At 46.3% G+C, this 25,194-nt stretch overlaps 1 protein-coding gene and 1 long non-coding RNA gene across 5 annotated transcripts in view; one reads left to right on the top strand and one right to left on the bottom strand.

The window, feature by feature from the left end:
• The window catches only part of LOC119453647 (zinc finger protein OZF-like), a 204,964-nt gene that overhangs the window by 12,102 nt on the left and 167,668 nt on the right, over window positions 1–25,194 (top strand). The window lies entirely within an intron of this gene.
• Window positions 1,860–24,989, bottom strand: LOC119453652 (uncharacterized). The gene is made up of 4 exons (XR_007467227.1): window positions 24,973–24,989; window positions 24,817–24,888; window positions 2,109–2,204; window positions 1,860–1,940 (listed from the first exon to the last, which is right to left on the bottom strand). It is a non-coding gene; the product is annotated as an uncharacterized LOC119453652 (long non-coding RNA).

The following is a 25,194-nucleotide window of genomic DNA, read 5'->3' as shown; positions in this document are numbered from 1 at the left end:
TCGAAATGGCAATTGCAGAGGCACAGCGTAGTGACAGTGAACTTCGCGACTTGCATGCAAGCTCTAGTTCTTTCTTGCTGTCTGATGTGCCACTGCCCTTCTCCTCTGGTACAATTGTGTGTGATGTGTCTTCTGACTGCATGCGCCCTTTTGTGCCGTCCGCATATCGTCGTCAAATCTTCACTAAGCTGCACGAAGCAAGCCACCCTGGCATCCGCGCCACTCAACGCCTCATCATGTCTCGTTTTGTGTGGCCCGGCGTCAACAAAGACGCCCGCCGCTGGGCTCGTGAGTGCTTGCAGTGCCAACGTGCAAAGACAACATGACACACGAAATCTCCCTTTCAAACCTTCCGCTCGCCAGGCTGTCGCTTTGACCATGTGCACATTGACATCGTCGGTCCACTCCCGTCATCGCGCAGAAAGCGCTACATACTCGTGTGGATCGCTATATGCGCTGGCCCGAGGCGTTCCCGCTTCACAACATCACGGCATCCATCGTAGCCTCATATTTTGTTGCCGGATGAATCTCTCGCTTCGGCTGCCCCAGTATTCTTACTACGGACCGTGGCCGTCAGTTTGAGTCTGAAATATTCAGAACACTGACATGTATCCTCGGCGTACGGCACGTCCACACAACGGCATACCACCCCTCCGCAAATGGAATGGTCGAACGACTGCACCGACAGTTGAAGGCTGCACTCATCGCTCGCAACGCCCGAACTTGATGGGTTGACGAGCTTCCCTCGTGATGCTCGGAATTCGCTCAGCGATTAAAGAAGACCTCGGGTGCACTGCAGTTGAAATGGTGTATGGCACCTCCCTTCGCCTGCCCGGTGAATTCTTTGCCCCGGCTCCTGCCCCGACCTGTCGCCGCCTGACTACATCGAGCGGCTTCGGCACCTGTGTCAACGTCTGCGACCAACGCCCGCAAGACAACCGTCCAACTACGATGTCTTCGTAAACAGAGACCTTGCTTCATCAAGTCACGTCTTTGTGCGACGCAAGGACATCCGGCCATCTCTTACGGCACTGTACGAAGGCCTTGCAAGGTGCTTGGGCATACCGACAAGACCTTCACTGTGACAGTAAAGAGCCGCACGGACGTTGTAGCGATCGACCGCGTAAAACCTGCGTACATGCCAAACTCAACTGTTTCGGTTCCGCTTCCCGAGAGTTAAACAGTTGAATCGGCGCGAAACGCACCTAATAAAACATCCTTGTCTTCCATGGGGGGAAGACAAGGATGAACATGGACGAGGATGACAAGGACTGCTCTCTCAGAGCTGTAGGAATCCGTGAAGGTCTTCGAACACTCCGCATTCTCGCTTAGTAATGTTTCACCTTTCTGAAAATTTTATATGTGGACTTCACAAACAGGGTCATGAGACATTCAAATGCAGAAATACTGAGTAAATTAAAAAAGACCATTAGGAGTTCTTTGTTTCATCATACTTGAAACCACCCCAAGATTTCTCAAATCAAAAAAAGAGAAAAAAGCTTGTCAATAAATTTAGCATCTGTGTTCTTTTTTTTTTGCATTTCATAATAACCTTTACTTACTTTTGTTTTATTTGTGCAGCATCGAGGCCTTCTATTTCTCCATCGACTGCCAAATGTGACAAATCAAAGAAAGGATGCCTCCACCGATGTCACCTATGTGACTATGAGACTGATAAACGGTATCGTCTGAAAGCACATGCCAGCGTCCATACTGGCGAGAAGCCATTTAAGTGCCCCTCATGCCCTCAGAGCTTCTCATTAAAGGATGCCCTAAACCGTCACCTGTGCATCCACACGGGTGAGCGGCCATTTCAATGCCCTTTATGCCTTCAGAGCTTCTCACAAAAAGCCCACCTGAAAAGCCACCTGCACACCCACACAGGTGAGAAGCCATTTCAGTGCCCTTCATGCTCTCAGGGCTTCTCACAAAAGGGCAACCTGGAATCCCACCTGCGCACCCACACAGGCGAGAAGCCGTTTCAGTGCCCTTCATGCCTTCAGAGCTTCTCACAACAATCCCACCTGAAAGGTCACCTGCGCACCCACACAGGCGAGAAGCCATTTCAGTGCCCTTCGTGCCTTCAGAGCTTCTCGCAAAAATCCCACCTGAAAGCCCACCTGCGCATCCACACAGGCGAGAGGCCATATCAGTGCCCTTCATGCTCTCAAAGCTTCTCACAAAAGAGCAACCTTATGAAACACCTGCGCAGACAGCACCATGATAATGTAGGGTAGGTCAACAGCCGTGTTGAACTAGTCTGAATTAAAAATCTACAGACGTGTACCATGTTGCATAGGGTTCTACTGCATCTGGTAAAAGTCTCCATGTGCTCTTAAGGGGCCCTGGAACACTTTTTGGAGCTATAGCTCTACTATTCCAGGTGCAAACCCAGAAAACGTCTGGTTCCGTAAATCTGACCTTCAAGCTTAGCCAAGGTCAAACTGGCACTTACCCTGCTAGTACTGGTGGCTACTGTGTATGCCGCGTGGGCGCCCATATCTTGAAAGCAATCTGTGATGTGGAGAAAGTGCGTGGTTGCACGGGCCTCATCTTCAAAGTTATCTGCGATGTGCACAAAGTACGCCGAGTGCTGGTGGCTTCGTATGCGCTGTGCTTTCGACGCTTAGTTCGCGTTGAAGCGAGTTGCAGCATGAAGGTCAAGTTGCTCGCTGGTGCTGCCGTACCAAGAAGCATCTGTGTGTTGTCTTGTGGTGGAGTTGTAGATGTGGTAGTTGCTGACGGCGCCGAGAAGCGTCGTCCTTTCCCAAAGCAAGCTAAACTGTGCTATCACTCGACAACTTGGTTTCACCACGTTGAACCACGGCACATTCTTTTTGGCTCACCATATTTGCTCTAGATCTTTTCTCAGCATGTCATAGAACATAGAGCAAAAGAAGTTATGAAAACTGACCCACACAAAGCCGTTATAGCTGAGAAAAAAGTCATAATGCAATTTAACCTCGATATAATGAAGCCGATAAAATCTGCAATTGGCTTTGTTATATTGTAACTTTTCAATATTCGAAAAGTATTAAATATATGTTTCGATCCCAAACATTACTGTTTGCATTCACCTACAATATATGTATGTTCATTGTAATATTTATTATTACACTACAGATGTCTGAATTATCTACTTTCTAAGTTCTGTGTTCTAAAAAAATGTTTTTTTCAATTTTGTCTTTTGGCACATATGAACTTGTTCTGTTAGACCCATTCATGTATGTGGTGCCTATGGGCTCTGGTATACCGTATTTACTTCAATCTAACGCGCACTTTTTTCTGATAACATGAATTCAAAAATTGCGTGCGCGTTAGAATCGAGTACGATCCTAAATTTTCATTACCATATCGCCATCGGCATTTCAATATGGCCACCTTGTACGCGCTTCGAGCCTAGCTGCCGCAGCTTCCTCCATGTGATGTGGTACATGTGCTTAGGCCTTAGTATACCGTCTATCTTCCCGTTTTCTGCGTTTGCTCTATCAACATGAAGTGTCAAGTTCATCATGACGCCGCATTTAAAAGGAAAGTGATTATGTGTGCGGAGAGGGACAGAAATCAGGCCGCATCATGGTTGTTTGGAGAATCTGAAACTAGCGTGTGGGACTGGCGCAGACAGGAGAGGATTTTTCCCTGTAAAGCAACACGGAAGGGTTTCAGTGTACCGAAGCAGAGTATTCTGCGACGATCCACTTTGGCAATACGATCACCTTGGCCCTATCTTGAAAGCGATCTGCGATGGGGAGAAAGTCCACCGTGCACTCTGTTTCCGCCGCTTCTAGTTCGCGTTGAAGTGAGAGGCACCTAGCACGAAGGTAACTTCACTCGCTGCTGCTGAGTTTCCTCAAGCTGGCGTTTTGACAGCGAGTGTCCGCGGACATCCAGTGTGATGTGTTCATGTTTGCTATGCACACTGACACTATGCTGGTTAATTTAGTTAGTAAGCGAATGTTTACAAGTTTATACAGCCGTTAAAACTTCGTACAGCTATCTACTAATTTGCAATTGCAATCGATGCTTTGCCTTTCGGGCGAAACTGCAACTTTTTTAAAAATTTATCGCAACTTTAGTTGTTTGGGAGTAAATGTTTGTTTTTACATATGAGAAAAGTTATATTTCTGTATGAACGCATGAGGTGTGCAGTACTTAAAGGACTTTTTTTTTTCTCTCTTTTGGTCAAGGAAAACGGGTGCACGTTACAATCGAAGGCGCGTTAGAATTGTGTAAATACGGTACACGGTTCATCCTGGAGACTCTTTTGATCTTATTCTATTCGCACTTTTTTTTATTTACAGATGGGTACTTTTTTAGAGCAATTGATTGTTCAATAAGCTTTCCAATGTCTGTTTCATCAGAGCACCAAATAAACGCCTGTGTTTAAACAGTATTCGTTGTCCGTTCTTGGTATTTCTGTACTTGAATGAAGGCATGCAAGTGTAGTGATGTTAGCATTTTATTTTATTGGGGACTGCAAGAGAAGTTGAGTAATGGCAGTTGGAAGTTCATTATTAGCACAGAAAGAACTTATTTTAACTAATCTACATGAGTAAATTAAGTCTTGATTCAAATGCCAAGTCCCCAATGCCTAATTCATTCATACATTTTATTTCAACTGCTGTATTAGTATTTCTATAAGCACTGGTGTGACATATATCTGTAGAAATATTTGTATAAAATTTACGTTTTTACTCAAGCGTACAATAGCACCTGCACTGTATAATAAATTTGTGTGCAGAAGGCAAGAAATTAAGCCAATCCTGTTTTTTGACATTTGGAAAGATTCTGTCTAAATTGCAGTTGTGCCAGTCTCTCATCAAAAATTTTGTCACCAGCAAAATTGTGCACATGAAATGTTTTTAAGATAATTAATTTTAGGAATTAACTGTTTTGAGGGTGTGCAAATATTTGATGCTTTCGAATAGGCACTTCATAAATACAAATATTTTCTAACAGCCTTCAAACACTTAAAACATTACCTGTGCACAAATAAACCTCAAATAGAAGCAAAAGCGCAATAAATTTCGCCCCCGTGGCGATAGAATAGGCATAAAATATGAGAATGTGCGTAGTAGAGGCTGTATACGTTGCTCAGGGAGCTAGACTTCACTGGCTATACAGCGATCATTTGCCCTCTCCGAAGAGCCCTTTGTTTGCGAGCAATTTCCTCATTTGTTACTTATGCTTCATTTGTGCTTTTAGTAAACAATGCTTCATGACGGGTGACGGAACAACAGGAACGTGCCAGTGTTATGAACACGAGGATGTGCACATTGTTTTTTATAAATATTTTGATAATAGCTGTTCATTCTTTGAAAACTAGTTGAAAAGTGTTCAACTTCTAACTCGTTTCACTTCTGCCACCGTTCGATTCGTATTCCATTCAATCTGAAAAATAAATTTTGTACCCCACTAGTTTAGGTCTATATTGGGCAACACTGTACACCCGTGAACAAAAGTATACGGACCACAGGGTCGCCGAAAAAACTGAATTTCTCCATAATTAACACACATAAAGTGAAATTGACGAGTACACTCGAAAGTTCGCTATGCCAAGTTTGGACTGCAGTCCTCAATTTCAAGTTTCATTTGCAAGCAGTTGAAAAAATCGCCTTTTTCGCGCAATTTATGGTCGGTATACTTTTGCTCACGGGTGTACCTACATGCAATAAATAAACATGCGAGAGGTTTTTTTTTTGGGGGGGGGGGGGGAGGCAAGTTTCACTTCTAAGGATTACATCCACTCAGCCAATTCGGTGACGCCTTCAGACGTCAGCATGTTACAGCCACGTGAAGAGGCACTTGCACGAACACGTGAGCATTTTAGTGCAGGTTCTTCCTTCAAAGCTTCTTTGTAACTAGTGAACTCAAATAGCAATTGTCTATCGGCACAGTTAAGAGATTTACGTGTCTATGTATTAAGTAAAATCTGAACTGGGAATATGCATACGTGTGCAGTATGCTGCATGACATTGTTACACAAGCGTTACCGTATGCTCGGGTATGTTGAGCTGCCGAGGTAATTCATGGCATGTTCTGGCATTCTCTCGGCCTCGCCATTTGACTGTGCATAGTACGGGGTGCTGGTTACGTGGTCAAACTCATATGCTGCTGCAAATGTTGCAAATTCCCGCGATGCGAACGGTGGGCCGTTGTACAACCTGGCCTCTTGAGGGATCCCGTGCCGTGCAAAGATGCTCTTGGGTATGGCAATGACTGCTTGAGCAGTCACACCCCTTAAAGGGACTAAAGGGAAAAATGATTTCTTCTGTATCAGTAGATTACCCTTCCACAATAACGAAAACACCACTCTTACTGCGAGAAGCCGCTTGGTAAGCCAAAAAGAAACGAAAAACGGAGGCGAGTGGCGACGCTACCTTGAAGTTCCTGCACCAGCTCACCGTGACGTCATGGATTTTGACAGCGTCTTCTAGGTCCCAGTTAAATTTTTAGCGGTAAAGATTGACTACATTGTGTTCTAAAGGAGCCCAAGACTGAATATGGCAAGTTTCACAAACTTTTATTGAGCCAACGTGGTCCAAATATGAAAAATTACTTTAGAATTTTTGACGTCGCACTTAAGTGCTGACGTCGGGGTTACCGCGCGAAATAAAAAAAAAAAACTTTGACCTTCATTTTCTCTTCTAATAATTTACCTATTGCAGTGTAATTAACGACAGCAGAGTTCTCGAAGAATACTTTATCAGTCTAAGTTGATTTATTGTTTTGCTTTAAGCTAATCACCTCGAGAAACCTAGAGTAGTAGTCGACCATGAGAATGTATGTTTGGCCTTTAAAGTGGCACAAGTCCAAGCCAAGAAGTTCTGAGGGACATCCAGATAGGCGTGTGGGAATCGGAGGTTCAGCCCTGTTGACTCTCGTAGAGGCGCATTGTTCCCAGTTGCTGACAACAAAACCGATGTCTGCTGATATACGAGGCTGCCAAACAGAGTCACAAGCCAGAGCCTTGCTCCTGTTGACTGCTTGGTTGCTTGGAGTGCCAGCGGTGCTGACAGCAGTGTCAGCAGTGCTGACACTGCTGGCTGGAGTGCAGACGCAATAACAATGCAGGCAACCCTTGAGTAGAAGAATATCGCAGACTGTGAGCTTGTTTTCCACCTATTCATACTTGGTTAGATGCAATGGAATCTTGGATTTCTGGGGCCATCCACGCTGGCAGTAACTGGTAACGGCTTTGCACTTGCTGTTCGAGTCTTGGGCCTGACGCAGTTCCCTTATATTCGAGGTAGGACTTCTGATGAGCAGGAGACTACTTGCGTTGCAAATAGTTCTACCTTGTCTTGGGGGTGCGATGCACTCGGGGGATATGCTCGACAGACAGGGTATCTGCCGTAGCAAGGAGCTTTCTAGGCAAATGTAGCATCCTAAACTGGTATTTCATTGTCTTCAGCCTCAGCCTCTGTATTCGAGGAGGCAACACATCCAGCTCCATCTTTCCGAAGAGCGAAACGAGTGGCGGTCAGTTTCAATGTCGAAACTTATCACCCGGACGAAATCATCAAACCGCTGAATAGCCCATATTGTAGCTAAAGCTTCCTTTTCAGTCTGGCTATTGTGCTGCTCCGTCTCGGTCGTGGACCTTGAATCAAAAGCGACCTGGCGACTCTCTCCTGAAGGTTGCGTCTGCAACAAGACCGCACCAAGTCCAAAAGAGCTTGTGTTTGCGGAAATTGTGGTAGCAAAGGCTGGATGGTATTTGGCCATGCAGCGATTTGATGTCAAGAGTCCTTTAACTCTAGTGAATGCTGCCTCTTGATCGTGTTGCCAGGTCCTATAGGCTGACTTGTGTTGGAGGGCCCGGATGGGTGCTGTGACGTTAGAAATGTGCGGCAAGAATCTGGCTAGGTGACTCACCATTCCCAACAATCGTCTGACTCCTGCCACATCCTTAGCAGCTTCCATGGCTTTAAACACCTGGACTTTGCCCGGATTGGGCCTAAAGCCTTTGGCTGAGACCAACTCTGAGGAAGGAGACCTCTGAGACCTCAAAATATATTTTTCCTGGTTGAGTGTGACGCCAGCCTTCTTAAGTCATGCCAACACTTGGTCAATTTTGGTGTCGTGTTCTTGGTGGGTGCGCCCAAAAACATCCTCTATCATATTCACCACCCCTGATTTACCTTCAAGGAATCTGGCCATTTGCTTTTGAAAGTATTCGGGCGCGGAGGTGATGTCGAAGGGCAGCCGGAAAAAGCAATAACGGCCAAAAGGGGTTATAAAGGTAGTCAGCTACTGGAATTTGGGGGACATTTATACCTGGGTGGAAGCTTATGGTTGCATCGAGCCTCAAAAATATAGTTGTATCGCCAAGGACTTTCTCCACAGTTGGAAGAATGACGCGCTCTCTCAGGACCACCTTGTTCAGCTGTGTCAAGTCGATGCATAGTCGATAAGACGCATCCTTTTTACGCACATTGACGAGGCCGGAGCTCCAGGGTGTGGAACTGACTACTCAGCATATCACGCTTGCCTTCTGCAGTTTATCCAGTTGACTTCATATAGTCCCACGCAGTGGTATAGGAATCCTATCTGGAACGATTAGTGAAAATGGTACAGCATCGACTCTTAGACGGATGGTGTTCTTGTTTTTGAGTGTGCCGAGTCCACGGAAGAGATCGGCATGCAGGGTTGCTGCTGGAGCTTCGAGTTCACTGAGAAACTTGGTAACTGCAAGAGCTTGCAATGCCAGTAAATATAGGAGAGGCACGATGAGGGACTTTGACAATGTAAAGTTGCTGAGTGCTGATTTTTCCTTGCCATTAGAAGTTGCGCCAAATATGAGCCGAGCACACATAGTGACTGGCCCCCTAGGCCTGTGAGCGGAGTGTCCGCCTTGTCAAGTTGCGCTGGCAGCGTAGGAACATCGCTTGGAACCCGCGGAAACTTCGACTCCCGAGTTGACCTTAAACGGCGTGGTGTAGTCGTCATCAGTTACGTCCACAAATTTTCTCTTTACAGGTGCACCGATGGCCAGAACTTGGATGGAGCTGAGCTTGGCCCGCATGGTCTTGCGCAAGACAGACTTCGGCAAAATTGCCTTTTTTTTAAGAAGTTAAAGACGGACTGTCGTGCTGGGCAGTCGGAAGTGTGAGCGAATTGTGAGCGGAAGTGTGAGCAAAAATTGCATGTCAGCTGCTTTCGTGGGCGCTCGGGTTGATGTAGCAGCGGGCAAGACTTTGCGTTATTGTGGCAACGGGAGGCTGACTCGCTGGGTTTAGCGGCATCTGTATGAAGCTCGCGGGAATGCTCGCTGCCCAAGTGCGACAACTTTCATTCCTTATCTGCGTCTTTAGATTGACGCGCCTGCGTCCAAGCATCTTTTTGAGTGTTAACTTCGCATTACGACACAGCTACACCGATAGCTGCGAGTCACGCCGGCTAACGACGAACCAGTCGTGCACTAGCCTTCCTTCTATCTCAGCTGAAGGATGGTTGCAACGTTTGACTAGCCAGCAGAGCTCAGAGCAATAATTATCAGCACTTCTGTCGGGCATCTGAACCCGTTTGTGGATGCGTGAGGATTCATACAACTCGTACAAAAAAAAAAAAAAACTCGGTTTCCAGGGGAATGAAGTGGGCAGTGAAATGACCAATAGACAATTTTAGTTTAACCTTACCGTAATAGTGGGGTTAAGGGAAATAGCGTTACCAATTTGCCATCACATCATCATCACATATATACAACCAACCAACGTCCAGGGGAGCCACGAACTTGTGGCATTCTTACAGAACAGTGGTGCCCTCTACACCACTATCGGGCAAATACCAAGTTTTTTTTGTATGAATATATCTTCACCTTGCTGCACATCACAGGGCTTGTTTGTGCAATCCCTTGATCTGTACAATGGTATGCTGAGTCTTGAGCTTTACCTTGATCTTCTTGTCTAAAAAAAAAAAAAAGTTAAACATTCCGTTAGGAAATATATAACTTTTGGTCCTACAACTTTTCTTTTTCTCCCATCTTTATCAGTGACGCCGTCAACCGCTTGTGACTTTGTTCAAACAGAGTGCACCTCTGGGAAATATACGGTAATTGAAGTATTACTAACGTGCAGGATCTTTCTGATATGCCTTCATGAGCTCATCTGTTTTGTTGCTACTCCTGCCCAAGATCATAATGTGTAAAAGCATGGCTCACGTGAGCAGCCAGTGTGCGCTACACCATCCTATTTACTCAAATTATTTCAATGCGCCCTCAGATAGTCATTTAAGCATTGGCCCATTTGACCCACAGAGAACTTGCCACAGCTGAGAGGTATCTCATAGACCACCCCACAGCACAATGTACAAAATGGTTGGCATGACTTTTCATACACCCTTGCCTTGTGGTACGAGAACACAATTGGGCTAATTTGATGAGTGCGTAAAAAAACTACTGGGACACTGTGTCTAGCAGGCACATTCTTGAAGCTGTGTCTAAATTGGTGCACACATATGACAACCTCAGGTTTAGTGGCATCTGTTCCTGTTATGGCTGATTGGCAAGTCCTTGTCAAGCTGTTCTTCAGCTTTAAAAGAATTGATTCGGCTGTAGCACACATGACCTGTAGGGTAAACCTGCTTTTAAGAGCCTGTCGATATGATCTGCCTCATTTCGCCATCAGTGATAAATAATTGACTCTCGTTACTGTAGCACCTACCTACAGATAGTTCAAGGTGATCCCTATTTGGTCCCAAAACATGGACACCGTCGCCTTACCTGCAGAAATTTGGGTTTGGAATTCCTTGGGTTGAGGGGAACAAATGTATTTACTTTTCTTAGTTTTGAGATTCTATAAAAATAACCGTGTGCCAATTCATTAAGAGTAGCCTACAGTGTCAGAACTGACCAATCACTGTGGCCTGTAGTGTCTACCGCGCCTGGTCAGTGTCGAAAGTGTATAGGCTTCTGACACCGCCCAGGCAGCGCGTCGGAGCGAGAACTATCAAAGCCTTGCGCTGCAAATTGAGTCAACACTGGCACAGAGGGACTGGTCTGCCAGCGTTGTGCTAGCATCGAAACTGCAAGCTGCAGAAGACCAGGACGAAGGCGTACCCAGACGGTACATCGAAATCGTGGTGCATTACAATCTTGGCAGCCGGTTTCTTCCACTGCACCACAAATTGATGAGAGGAGGCCATTCTGTGGAGAAGGCTATGGATGTGTAAGCATGTTTACACACAGGACACTGTTTCATAAGTTGTATCCGAACTTGCTATGACTACGCCTGCAATAAATGCTCAGCGCCGTGCATGTTCTACCATATGGTATCATAGTGCGCACACACGACACTGCCTCCCATCCTCCAAGCCCCTACACCAGAGCAGTGGGAGGACCTTCTGACCAGCTTGTGCCCTGAAGACCAGCTTTGACTGGAGTACAACGGGCAGCGAGAAACTCCAGCATCCTGGTCTAAGGACACCACCCACGTGGGGAGGACCACAGTCATCTGGTCTTTAAGTAAAGTTGGGGGGGCATACGTGACCGTATGCCCCCACTTTGATAATTCATGATGTGGGTGTATGAAGCTCGTCGAAAAATGTTGGCGCGAGCGCTAGAACACGGCTAAACTGTCATGACGGATGATGGATGACCTTGATAAGAATAAGCGAGCGGCACGGCGGGTGACGTCATCGGCATAGCTGGCATGGTGCCAACTCGCATAGGTGGTGTGGAGTGGATGGCTTCATTGCCTGACATAACTTGGCACTCAGAGAGGCTAGTAATCAGTTCTGTATCAGCGCTTAGAAAGAGCTGTCGGTGGTTCATCAGTGTTAAGTACTATGGATGCAGCTGAATTAGTAACTAGTAGTATGAACGCAGTTGAAGTGGTATCTTGCAGCTGAATAGCAATCTAGAAAGACCGAGATGCAACAGAAGCGCTGTCTTAGAACAACGCAAGTCTACCGAACCAGAAGTCGTTGCTCTGGTCAGAAGATGAGGAAACAACAGCTGTGGATCCTATTGAATGAGATCTGATATAAAATAATTTAATGTACGTAATTGTGCATTCTTGAAGTGAGCTAAATGTAAGAAATAATTTGACAAACACTAAGATAAGCAATGAGAGAATAATTAGATAAACAATAATGGCAGAAATGAGAGAAAGTACGCTCGCACGAAACACCGGTTCACTTCAGGGAACGAGGGTAATTTTTTTCTCTCTCCCTCATTGCACTTGTTCTAGTCGCCAATTGCAGACTTTCTGAACGATCAAACGAAGACACATTCTGTGTTTAATATAAATTGCAAGAACTAGGCATTTATACCAGCAAGAATGAACCTGTTTGTACATGATTGAACATGTGACCACCATAAAACTAGTGACCCGTTTAGACATTGCACAGCTAGCACTAGGAGAATACTTGAGGTACCCAGTTATTTTTGCTGTGCTTGTGATCTTAGTTCATAATAGTATAACTGAGGAACATTGTTAGTTTTCTCAGTACTGTATGGAATGCACTGCTTGTATTCAATTAACCTAATATGAGACATAGCATCTGGTTTTGCCTCTTTACAAAGACAGCATCATCTATTTCTTCATTGTGCAGTATATATGCATCTGCTAAGCTTATTGACTGTGTTTATGCTTACCGACACCAATTTTATTGCGATAGCAATTATATGGACACTTCAACCGGATTTCTGCCGTCGGCGTCGCCGTCGCCGTGAGGTTCCCTATAGATAACATCTTCGCCGCGCGCTGTATGCCCGAGCGGAAGCGTGCGGGGACGCACGCTATCACGGAGAGCGAACGCACTCAATCACCCAGACGCCAGCAAGGAAGCGGGAAGCCGGAGGGAGCGCAGGGGGGGGGGGGGGGCACTTCTACTCTGCCAACAACCGCGCTCGTCGCTCGCCGGCACCGTCTCTTTTTTATCTCCACTTGGCTCTGACCTTTATGCGCCGTGCATTCGCCGCTCAGTTTCTGTTGAAGCGACAGACCGCACGTACCTTCGCCGCTGCGGCGTATGCGCTTGCTGCCAGAGTTTTGACAGTCGTTGTCTGCAGTCATTCAGTGTGATCTATTCATGTTTGTTTGTGCGCGCTCACACCACGCTTGTTCATTCAGTTAGTAATAGTCGGGCCACATTTTGCAACGCACGCTACACATGCAATGCTGCCTGGATCGGCAGTGCAGCGCTACAGGTGTGTCCTGTCGCACGCGCTGCCCACGGGAAGCGCTTCTCATGAACACCACCGTTTCACACGCGCCTTCTCGTGGTCATCGAGTCTCTCTTCATGTCGGTCTACTTACGCCGCAGCACACCTGCTTACTTAATCAGCTCATGTTTACTACAATTTATATTGCTACCAAAGCCGCTCACCTTACTTCGTATGACATTGCTGTGTTGCTATCGCATTCATTGCTTCGCCCTTAGGGCGAAACTGTGACATTTTTTATGAAATTTGAATACGGTTGAGTGGGACAAGCGGCTGGGGCAGCGCATGCTTTGCAGTGAGGCGCCCGACGTGGAAAAACATTGTAGTGGCGCTGCGATCGAAGTGGATTGGGCCGCATCAGGGTCGCGTCGTTGGAAACTGCTAGCGATACTATTCAGCAGGGTCATTCGCACTACTTCGTGCACTGGTATTTGCGTTCAGACTGCTCAAATGGTGTTCATAATTGCATATGACATGTATTTATGCCTTAGGAATAAATTAATTTTTTTCTCTTCTTTATTTTTTTTTGCTGCTCGGTGATGCGCGTGCATTGTGGCCGCAGTGTCGGCTTTCATTCTACTATGTTATTGTACGGTTCCCTTCAAAGAACGAATATTTTTCACGTTCTTCAAGCAGCATGTACCTCTCGTGTGTATTGTTGCGTATATAGTTTTTCATCAGTAGGCCTTGCGAAACGCAGAGGAAGAAACATATGTCACTTTCCTGCTTGCCGCTTCAAACAAGTAAAGCATATCTGCCTCATCCGGCGCCTTGTACTCAGATTTACGGAAACATTGTTATAGATAAAAAAAGAGTAAACTGCAGCGCAACATTCCATTCAAGTTTCCGCCTTCCTCGTGTAACAGGGTGTGGAGTAATTGGTACGGGGTGATTTATTGTGGTGGGACCTCGAGCGCCGAAAACGGTTTTAGTTAGTCATTCTATATGCTAATCTTTGGCCGTAAGCCGTACATGAAATTTTAGGAGCGAAGCTCCTTATAGCGGCACCCGTTCCGTCCCCGTCGTCGTAGTAGTAGTGTGTAACCAGTCTGAGAAAAATGAGAAAAAAAATTCCGAAGTTGTGTTCGTAGCGCGGAATCGAACCAGGGACCCCTCGCTTCCAAGCGCGCGGCGTTAGCCCACTATGCCACGAAGCGCACATAGACACACGCACCACGATGGCAATAAATACCCAACATTAACGAAAGGCCGCGTTTCTAGCGCGTTTCTAACGCGTTTGTGCTAGCGCGTTACGGCCCGTGTAAGAAGCTGGTGTAAGGCGCTGTGGCCTCTCCGCCTTACCTTCAACGCGTTTCGAATGCGCTGCCCAAGGCGGTGGCAAGTCAAGTTCAAGTCGAGGAGCGTTTATGAATACAGGGGGTATATACTCTCTCAGCAGTCATGTGATGGCGTCGGCAAACGCGGTGCACGTTCCGGCATGTGTAAATGGCTGCGTAAGACGCTGTGGCCGCTCCCCCTTACTAGAGAGTACTGCACGTTTCTAACGCGTTTGTGCTAGCGTCCCCTTAAGCGGGAGATCCGATGATTCCCTCCGGAGCTTCGCCCACTCATCATCATTCACCACGTGGATATGCTGTGATTTTTTTTTCCAGTCAATACTTCAAAAAAGAAAAAAGAAACAAAGCCTGCGTGGTAGCCTACTTAGTGGCTATATAGTGGATACGGCGTTGCGCTGCTAAACTGGAGCTCACGGGTTCAATCCAGGTCGCGGAATTCGATGGGAACGAAATGGAAAAAAAGACTCGTGTACTTCTAATTAGGTGCATGTGAAAGGACCCCAGGTGGTGAAAACTAATGGAAAAAAAGACTCGTGTACTTCTAATTAGGTGCATGTGAAAGAACCCCAGGTGGTGAAAACTAAACCGGGTGCCTCATAATCATATCGTGGTTTTGCCATGTAAAACCAAATAATTTGTTTAAATTGAAAAAAAGAAAGCAGGTGGCTGTGTTCTTGAGCTTTTCTCTAGGGGTGTAAACAAAATAATTTATTCTCGAGTCTGATTTCCGAGAAAAACATGTTACGCTTATCCTATATTTCATACATAAATGTAATGCCGTTCCCAAATGTATGACCGTTCAACTCAGCAGCTTGTATATTATAAACGGCTGCTTTCAGTTATCTAGTGCACTATCATAACGACCATAATGAAATAATTAAAGGAACGGCATATCTCGCATACACATAGAAATATATGTGCAGATCTGTTGCGTTCATTGAAGATAAGTGTGGTACCACATGGGGCACCCAGTTTTGATGGGTTGCAAACATGGTGAGACTGTTAAAAAAAGGTTTACTTAATGTCTGAATGGAGTTAGCACATTTACAGGCTGCCCCAAAATGGGGCGTTCATATTGAATGACAGCTAGGAACTTGTTAGGCAGGACTTATTAACACCCGTGCGTTAATTCTCTTGGGAACTGCGCCTCTGCGCAACGGCGTGACAATATGTGACAATATTGTAACGAATGACTCAAGGACTTCTAAGATAACTATTTATTGGGGCTAACTTGTGCTCAGCAAGTAAATAAATAACTACAGCGTCCAAACAGGAGATCAACAAGCCTTCTTTTCCTCGAGCGGCGCTTCACTTCCTCTTCTTTTGGCGACGGTCACATATATCCCAGTGCGTGCGGCGAATGCACGTGCCATTACGTCTTCGTCTTTGTTCTTCTAATACGCCGCTGTCCTCTTCGAGGGCGCACGAACCTGCGCGCGTTATTTAAAGACGGTTTTTGTCTTGTGTCATTATTCCCCCTGCAAGAACGCATCGTCCCGATGCGTAAAGTGGCGAAACTGTTGACAAGCTGTTGTCCACACTAAAGTGGTATATGGCACTGAGTAGAGGTGTTCGGTAGAACATTCACTGCCTGTCATAATATGGCTTCATTCTGACCACATGCACAGTTTCTGTGTGACGTCGGCATCGTGATGAGGTCACTTGTCCTTCCGGCGTAACTTCGTAGTTTAAGGGACTAATGCGGCGAAGTACTCGGTAAGGGCCGAAATAACGGCGCAGAAGCTTTTCGGACAGGCTGCGCGTCCGTACGGAAGTCCACACCCATACTCTGTCACCTGGTGCATACTCGACTTCTCTTCGCCGCAAGTTGTACCGGTCGGCGTCAATGCGCTGTCTTTGTTGAATGCTGTGTCGCACCAGCTGATGTGCTTCTTCGGCCCTCTGTATAAATTCGCTGATTTCAGGGTTTTGTTCTGCACTGTCGTTTACCGGCAGCATTGCATCTAAGGGTGTGGTAACTGTTCGGCCAAAAACAAGCTGAAATGGCGTCACTTGAGTGGTCTCTTGCAATGCGGTATTGTAAGCGAATGTTGCATATGGTAGTATCTTGTCCCATGTACGGTGCTCTAAGTCTACGTAAATTGACAACATATCGGTCAGCGTCCTGTTCAGTCGCTCGGTCAACCCATTTGTTTGAGGGTGATAGGCAGTTGTTGACAACATATCGGTCAGCGTCCTGTTCAGTCGCTCGGTCAACCCATTTGTTTGAGGGTGATAGGCAGTTGTTTTCCTGTGGCTGGTATGAGTTAGTTGCATAATGGACTGCGTCAAATCCGCTGTGAACGCAGTTCCTCGGTCCGTGATAATAACTGCAGGGGCACCATGTCGTAGTACCACGTTGGTGACAAAGAATTCAGCCACTTCAATGGCTGTTGCACTGATTAGAGAGGCTGTCTCGGCATATCGGGTTAGGTAATCAGTCGCTACTACAATCCATCGTTTCCCTGATGACGATGTCGGAAATGGACCAAGCAAGTCCATTCCTACTTGTTCGAACAGGGCTTCTGGGGGTTCTATTGGTTGAAGGAGGTTTGCGGGTTTTAATGGAGGCGTTTTGCATCTTTGGCAATCCCGACACGTTCTCACATAATGCTGCACCGAACTCAATAGCTTTGGCCAGTAGTACTTAGCATGAATTCGAGCGAATGTTCTACTCACTCCGAGGTGTCCTGTGGATGGGTCATCGTGACAGGCTTCCAAGATTTCGGATTGCAAGGATGAAGGAACGACGAGTAAGAATTTCTCTGTGCTGTGCTCAAAATTTCTTTTGTAGAGGACGTTATTTCTCATCACATACGATGATAATCCCCATTTGAAAACTCGCGGAACATGGACGGGGTGTCCTTCCAGGTGCCTGATGAGTAGAAGCATCTCGGCGTCAGACTGTTGATGTTTGGCCACCTCAGACGTGGTTACGGCTCCAAGAAACGGAAAGTCGTGTCCATCTTCCACAGGAGCAGACTCGACCGGAGCACGTGACAAGCAATCAGCATCACTGTGCTTGCGACCAGATCTATACACGACCGTTATGTCGTATTCCTGCAGCCTCAGACTCCATCTAGCAAGTCGCCCAGAAGGATCCTTCAGGTTTGCAAGCCAGCACAACGAATGATGGTCGCTGATTGCTCAGAACGGCCTACCGTATAAGTATGGTCGGAATTTTTCTATGGCCCATATTACTGCGAGACATTCCTTTTCCGGTTCAGAGTAGTTAGTTTCAGCCTTCGAAAGAGTGCGGCTAGCGTATGCAATCACTCTTTCCTCTCCGTTTTGCCACTGAACGAGGACGGCACCAAGCCCTAAATTGCTTGCGTCCGTGTGGATGTCTGTTTCCGCTTCTTCATCAAAGTGCGCAAGAACCGGGTGGTCTTGAAGTCTGCGTCGTAGCTCATTGAATGCATCTTGTTCACTTAGCCAAATGAAAGGTACATCTTCTTTAGTCAATCGCGTTAACGGCTCGGCAATCTTCGAAAAATTTTTGACGAAGCGTCTATAATAGGCAAAAAGTCCTAAAAATCGCCTGACGGCCTTTTTATTCGTTGGTCTAGGAAACTTTTCTACTGCTGCGGTCTTCTCAGGGTCAGGACGGATGCCTTCAGAACTAATCACATGACCGAGGAAAAGGAGCTCATGGAAGCCGAAGTGACATTTTTGTGGCTTTATCGTCAGCCCTGCTGAACTAATAGCGTTAAGCACAGTCCGCAGTCGTTCCACATGCTGATCAAAGGTGGTAGAAAAAATCATGACATCGTCAAGATAAACTAAGACAGGACTGCCACTTTAACCCGGATAGTACAGTGTCCATCATCCGCTGAAATGTGGCAGGTGCGGAACAGAGGCCGAACGGAAGTACCTTGAATTCGTATAACCCGTCTGGTGTGACGAACACTGTCTTCTCACGATCTCTTTCGTCCACTTCTATCTGCCAGTATCCACTTTTGAGGTCGAGAGAGGAAAAGAATTTCGCATCCCATAGTCTATCAAGGGTGTCGTTGATCCGCGGAAGTGGATAAACATCCCGCTTTGTGACGACGTTCAACTTCTGGTAATCCACGCAGAAACGCAAGGTCTGATCCTTTTTCTTTACTAGCACCACGGGCGAAGCCCACGGGCTTGTCGACGGTTGAATTACGTCGTCTCTCAGCATTTCTTCAACTTGGTTTCTGATGACCTCTCTTTCGGTGCCACTCGGTAGGGATGCTGGCAAATAGGCCTGACAGCTTCGTCGACAATGATACGCTGTTTGGCGATGGATGTTCTCTGGACTTTGGATGACGTCCAGAAACACGTGGCAAATTCTCGTATAAGGCTTTCTATTGGCTGCTTCTGGATCGGTGATAGTGCTGCTACGATCATGATGGATGCGAGTATGGTGTCTACGTTGTCAGACTTGAGTGGTGCAGCCTCGGAAGGGTTAAAATCCATAATCTGGACATAATCATTAAGGCGGGCAATGACAGTTCCCTTCGCAATATGCTGGACTTCATTTCCAAAGTTAGTGACTACTAAGACATTAGAACACCCACCACGCAGCCGAACAAGACCTCTGGCCATACAGATCCCTTTTTCGAGTAAGAGGCCAATGTTACTGTCTGCTATTCCTTCATAGTCGGTGAACACGTTGCTTCTTACGGCGATAGCTATGCTGGATCTTGGGGGTATCGTGACGTCGTCGTCTATAATCTGGAGCGCATCGAATTGTTCTTCACACTTGAACGTAGCTGATGGCGTGCTTCGTTGAGAACGACACACAAGATTCCTGCATATTGATTACTGCACCATTCGCCTGCAAAAAGTCCACTCCAATAATTAAATCCCTCGAGCATTCTGACGGGACAATGAAAATAGCGACGTATGTGAAGCCACGTATTCCAATTCTAGAAGTGCACGTGCCCATCGGGTCGATAAGGTGTCCTCCGGCTGTTCGAATTTGCGGTCCTCTCCAAGGAGTCAGCACTTTCTTCAGTCTTCTGGCAAGTTCTTTACTCATAACTGAATGGTCTGCGCCTGTGTCTATTAAAACAGTAATTTCGTAGCCGTCTATAACCACACACAAATCGGAAGTAACGTCGCTGTTTCCGCAACTGCTCTCGAGTCTGTCGTTACATTTCGTGGTCAGCGCTGGAGGCTCTGTTCTTGCGTCGACAGTGGCCTTACCTCCACAGGTCGCCGGTGTTAGTTTTCCCGACGCGGGCTTTGGGAACTTCGCCTCGGGGAGCTTGAGGATGGACGCGGGCTCGGTGATCGATACCGCAGTGGTACTGTTGACCGAGATTGGTGTTGCTGTGAAGTATGAGGGCTTTGGCGCGTTGACAAGTACTCCTGGATTTCAAAAGGGCGTTCACCGTTTCTTGGGCAAGGAGCGTTGACGGAAAAACCACGAAGTCCTGCTCTGCGGTACTCGCACATCCGGTAGGGATGACCAGCTTCGCCACAGTGGGATTCTATCAGGAGTGCGCCATATGTCAACCTTCCGCAATCTCGTCTCAGGCGGAGGCGGCGTGAACTGAGGTTCGGGTACATGGGTAGGTGCCGTGACGAAAGTACGTCCAGGCGTTCCTCTGAGTACCTCGGCGTACAATACAGTCGGCCGTACCGTTGGTGACGCTTGTGGCTGTGCTTGTGGGTGCTGTTCACGGACTGCTTGTCTCACTTCTTCACGAACCACTTCTGCCAATGAAGAAACCGCTGTAGGGCCATTGTTCAGCCGTTGCCTCTGGAGCTCTTCTCGAACCACAGACCTTACGAGTTCTCGTAAGACATCGACGCCGTTCCCCAACACCGTTGATATAGCGTCCACAGATGCGACATTCATATCCCGGTTGTAGAGCCTCGCCTCGGCACCGGTGCCGAGGCGACAACTATGGAAAACTGTCGGAATTCGGCAACGGTTCTTGGAGGGCTTCGAACCAAACCGGCAAAAAGCTCCTGCTTCACACCGCGCATCAGATGCCGAAGCTTCTTGTCCTCGCTCATGCTCGGATCGGCACGGCGAAATAAGCGCGACATACATTGCCACGCTTTCGTTGTTTCGTTGGCTTCTTGCTTGCAAAGCGGCTTCAGCTCTTTCCCTGCGGTCTGTGCTCGAATACGTAGCCAGCAGCTCCCGTCGGAAGTCATCCCACGACCGGAGGGCAGCTTCATGGTTGTCAAACCACGTTCGTGCAGAGTCTTGCAACGCGAAGTAAACGTTGCGGCGCTTCCGATCTTCGTTCCATCCATTGTAGTCCGCCACACGTTCAAAGCCTTCTAACCAGTCCTCGGCGTCTTCAAAAGTGTCGCCGTGGAAAGGCTTAGGCGTCATCGGCTGATCAACGACGACGTGGGTTGAGGCGGTCTGGGATGTCATTTCGGTATTGGCTGCTGCTGCTATTCTAGTTGGCTTCGGCAAAAGAGAAAACTCGGGTCGCTCACCACGTAGGCGACGACTCGTGCGTTGGTGGGCAGGCGTGAGCTCGTTGGGTCCGAGTTGGCGTGGCTCGGGGCTGCTTTCTTCAACTCGAATGGGGCTGGAAATCATACCCAGCACCTCCACCAGATTTGTAATGAATGACTCAAGGACTTCTAAGATAACTATTTATTGGGGCTAACTTGTGCCCAGCAAGTAAATAAATTAAATAACTACAGTGTCCAAGCAGGAGATCAACAAGCCTTCTTTTCCTCGAGCGGCGCTTCACTTTCTCTTCTTTTGGCGACGGTCACATATATCCCAGTGCGTGTGGCGAATGCACATGCCATTACGTCTTCGTCTTTGTTTTCTAATACGCCGCTGTCCTCTTCGAGGGCGCATGAACCTGCGCGCGTTGTTTAAAGACGGTTTTTGTCTTGTATCAATATGTTACTACGTGACAATATATATAACGATGGTTTCGCCTGCTATGAATGAGAGTTTTATGTGTAGTATTCAGTAATGAGTGTGTTTGTTACTGCAAACACGTGCGCTTATTCCGGTCGGGAGTGCTCACTTTTTCAATTGGTGCATTTAGAATATTTGTCATTTTTTCCCTTACATATATATCGTGAATATATACGTCTATGTACCCTTTGATTTATTTACCTAGAAATGCATAAGTCATTCTTCGCGCCACCCAGTTAATAAAGCTGGTTTATTTCACTCTAATATAGTTTGCTTTGATCATTTTCCCTGATCAGTATCCACCAACAAGAAGCACGCGTAAAATGGTGCGATATCAATAATAAAGTTTTCTTGCGTACCTTCATGTTGCAGAGATACCAGTTACTTTTAGAAAACGGTAAAAACAGCAGTTCACCTGGCTAAAACTACATTTGGTACCGGCTGTCCAGAGTCATGGGCGCACCAATGAAACTAAAACAAAAAAAAATTGGAGGATGCGTAAGCTTCGCCTTTAAAAGTGGAACGCATGAGATGTCTAATAACTGTACTGGCAGCCATTCAGAGCTGTTTCTGACGTTGCTGTGACAATTTGCAGCCTTCCTGACTGTTACATTTTCCTGGCTGTTATGTTTTTTTTATTATTGTATTCTCTCAAAAGTTGTATCAGTGGGGTTCTACTGTATTATAGCAAAGTAAAAACTATCCATTTCGGTATTCCTGATAGGGGTAACAGAACTGGAACTAGGATTCTAAATGTGTCTGCAGTAACTGCCTGGCATTCTGTTGTCAGTGAAATAACTGCAAACCTTTGAACATCGAAATGCATAAAAATTTTGCTGTCGTGACAAGGGGAGGTCGGCCAGTGGTGAAAGCAAACATATCTTATGAAAGGCACTGACAACCAATATTAGTGGTACTCGTGTTTGTCTTTTTCGCAACGAAAAGCTTGCTACTCAGAGTGTCAAATAAATACTGCAATGGTGACACAGAAAATTTCGTGGAGCATTTTTTATCAGAATTCTTCTATCTGAAGCTGTGATTGTGTTTCTCAGTTCCTATGTTGTAAACAGTAAGAGGTGAGTGTGAAAGCAATCGAAAGGGAGCTTTGGCGAGAAGCATATCATGAGTGAAGCCGTGGCCATAGCAAATCAATCTTTTTTTATTGAGGTGATGTTCATGTAGGTCATAATTTAGGAACTGCTGCTTTATTTCTACAATAACTGTTACATCCTGTTTCCTGTCTAACGGCTTTGGTCATATACAAGTCAAGCCAGGTTTTTTTTTTCTTTTAGCCATTTCAGCCGCCTTGTTCATGTGGTATATGCAGATGCAGCAAAGTTTCAAGCACTCGTTGGTCAACTATGTCTTGCAAACACCAAGCACGAGGGTGGACCCAAATGTAACCAAAAACTAACATTGTGTACACTTGCCTCCCTTGTTCTTCTCCGGCTGTTTAGCTGATGTTATGCTATACCTTCACCTGCTAGTGTATTAATATGCATTGCGCTTTGCAAAGGGAGTGGTTTGTACCATTCGTTGTCAGTTCCAGCAATCATTTGCCACTACTATTTTGTGATGGCCGAGCATCACTCTGAACAAAACTGTAACTGAGGATGTCATACTTTGTTTAGCCTATAAGGACGGCACTGAGAAAAGCCCAGGTTAGCTAGTAGATTTCTCTGGTGAAGAATGGCAAGTTAACTTTTTAAAAATGTTGCCGTATCTTTGCGCGGTATAACCCGCGCCAAAAATATAAAAAAATTCACAGTTAGATCAGGGTCGAGTTGCGGATTACAGGAATTTAAATTTCAGGTGTGGCTTCATGGCAGCACAGCGTGCACTGCCACAAAGCCACACTTCAGGGCAAGTGCTTGACCCCTCAAACTTTCGTTATCTCCTGGGAAACCCCACTGTCTTTACACTCCTGTCTGTTGAAGCTCCCTTCTCCCCTCCTTCATTGTCGGTTATTCTTTCCTCTGTATGGGTCGGCATTTTGCGTTTAGCAGTTTACAAATAGTGCACACAGTGCCGGCAAAGTAGCACTTGGATCATGACGATATAAGCTGTGCTCAACAGCCCAACAGCATCTACAGAAACAGAGAAACAGAGTAACTGGCTGAAGATACGACATGGACAAGTCGTTTATCACCAAATGGATTGAGGTTTTATAGTTTTCCTTTGCTGTTCTGAAAGAGGGTGCGGATTGTACATGTTGGCGGGTCAAATGGGGAAAAATACAGTATTTCCTTGCCTGCTCTTTCCAATCTCAGCTTACGAATACATTATTAAAGCTCAGCATGTGATCAAGAAGAAACCCACTGATGAAGTCTCACAGAGACAAATTTGTTGTGCCATTGAAAAATAACAAGTTTTGCAAGTGCCAAATATGGCCTCCAGGCCTCAAGTGCTCATTTAGGACGAGAGAGCAAGCTGGATCAAAGCATTTTTAAACTGTTCTCCAAGGCTCATAGAAATCCGTGAGTCTTCAAACAGTCCACTATTCTCTCAATTTGTATTTTTGGTCGTTCTGAAAAATTTTTATACGTAGACTTCACGAACAGCATTCAAATGCATTCATGAAGCATTCAAATGCAGCATTATTGAGTAAATTAGAGGGCCATTAGGAGTTCATTGTTTCATCATACTTTAAATCACCCTCAAAATTTCCCAAATCGAAAAAAGAAAACTTGTCATTAAATTTAGCATCTGTGTTCTTTCTGGCTTTTCATAATAACTTTTACTTTTGTTTTATTTGTGCAGCATCAAGGCCTTCTGTTCCTTCATCAATTGCCAAATTTGACAACTCAAAGCAAGGATGCCTCCATCAATGTCACCTATGTGACTATGAGACTCATAAACTGTTTCGTCTGGAAGCACATGCCAGTGTCCATATATATACTGAAGAGAAGCCATTTTCGTGCTCTTCTTGCCCTCAGAGCTTCCCCCCAAAATCCAAACTTAACGTTAACCCGTGCACCGACACGGGTGAGCGGCTATTTCATTGTCATTTATGCCCCCGGAGCTTCTCACGAAAAGTACACCTGAAAAGCCACCTGCGCTGTCACACTGGTGAGAAGCCATTTGAATGCCCTTTATGCCCTCAGAGCTTCTCACTGAAGACCTACCTGAAGAAGCACCTACGCATCCACACTGGTGAGAAGCCATTTCAATGCCCTTTATGCCCTCAGAGCTTCTCAATGAAGACCTACCTGAAGAAGCACCTGCGCATCCACACTGGTGAGAAGCCATTTCAATGCCCTTTATGCCCTCAGAGCTTCTCACTGAAGATCTACCTGGAAGAGCACCTGCGCATCCACACTGGTGAGAAGCCATTTCAATGCCCTTCATGCCTTCGGAGCTTCTCACAAAATGCCACCCTGAAAGTCCACCTGCGCACCCACACAGGCGAGAAGCCATTTCAGTGCCCTTCATGCTCTCAGGGCTTCTCACAAAAGGGCAACCTGGAATCCCACCTGCGCACCCACACAGGCGAGAAGCCATTTCAGTGCCCTTCATGCTCTCGGGGCTTCTCACAAAAGGGCAACCTGGAATCCCATTTGCGCACCCACACAGGCGAGAAGCCATTTCAGTGCCCTTCGTGCTCTCAAAGCTTCTCACAAAAGAGCAACCTTACGAGACACCTGCGAAGACAGCACCATGATAATGTAGGGTAGGTCAACAGCCATGTTTAACTAGAGTCTGAATTAAAAATCTACAGACGTGTAGCATGCTGCATAGTGTTCTACTGCATCTGGTGAATGTGTCTCCATGTGCTCTTAAGGGGCCCTGGAACACTTTTTAGAGCGATAGCTCTACTATTCCAGGTGCAAACCCAGAAAATGCCTGGTTCC

Source organism: Dermacentor silvarum, chromosome 5 (genome assembly GCF_013339745.2).
Source record: "Dermacentor silvarum isolate Dsil-2018 chromosome 5, BIME_Dsil_1.4, whole genome shotgun sequence".
Classification (NCBI taxonomy): Eukaryota; Metazoa; Arthropoda; class Arachnida; order Ixodida; family Ixodidae; genus Dermacentor; species Dermacentor silvarum.
Note: the sequence above shows the minus strand (reverse complement) of the source record. Positions and strands in the feature narration are given on the sequence as shown.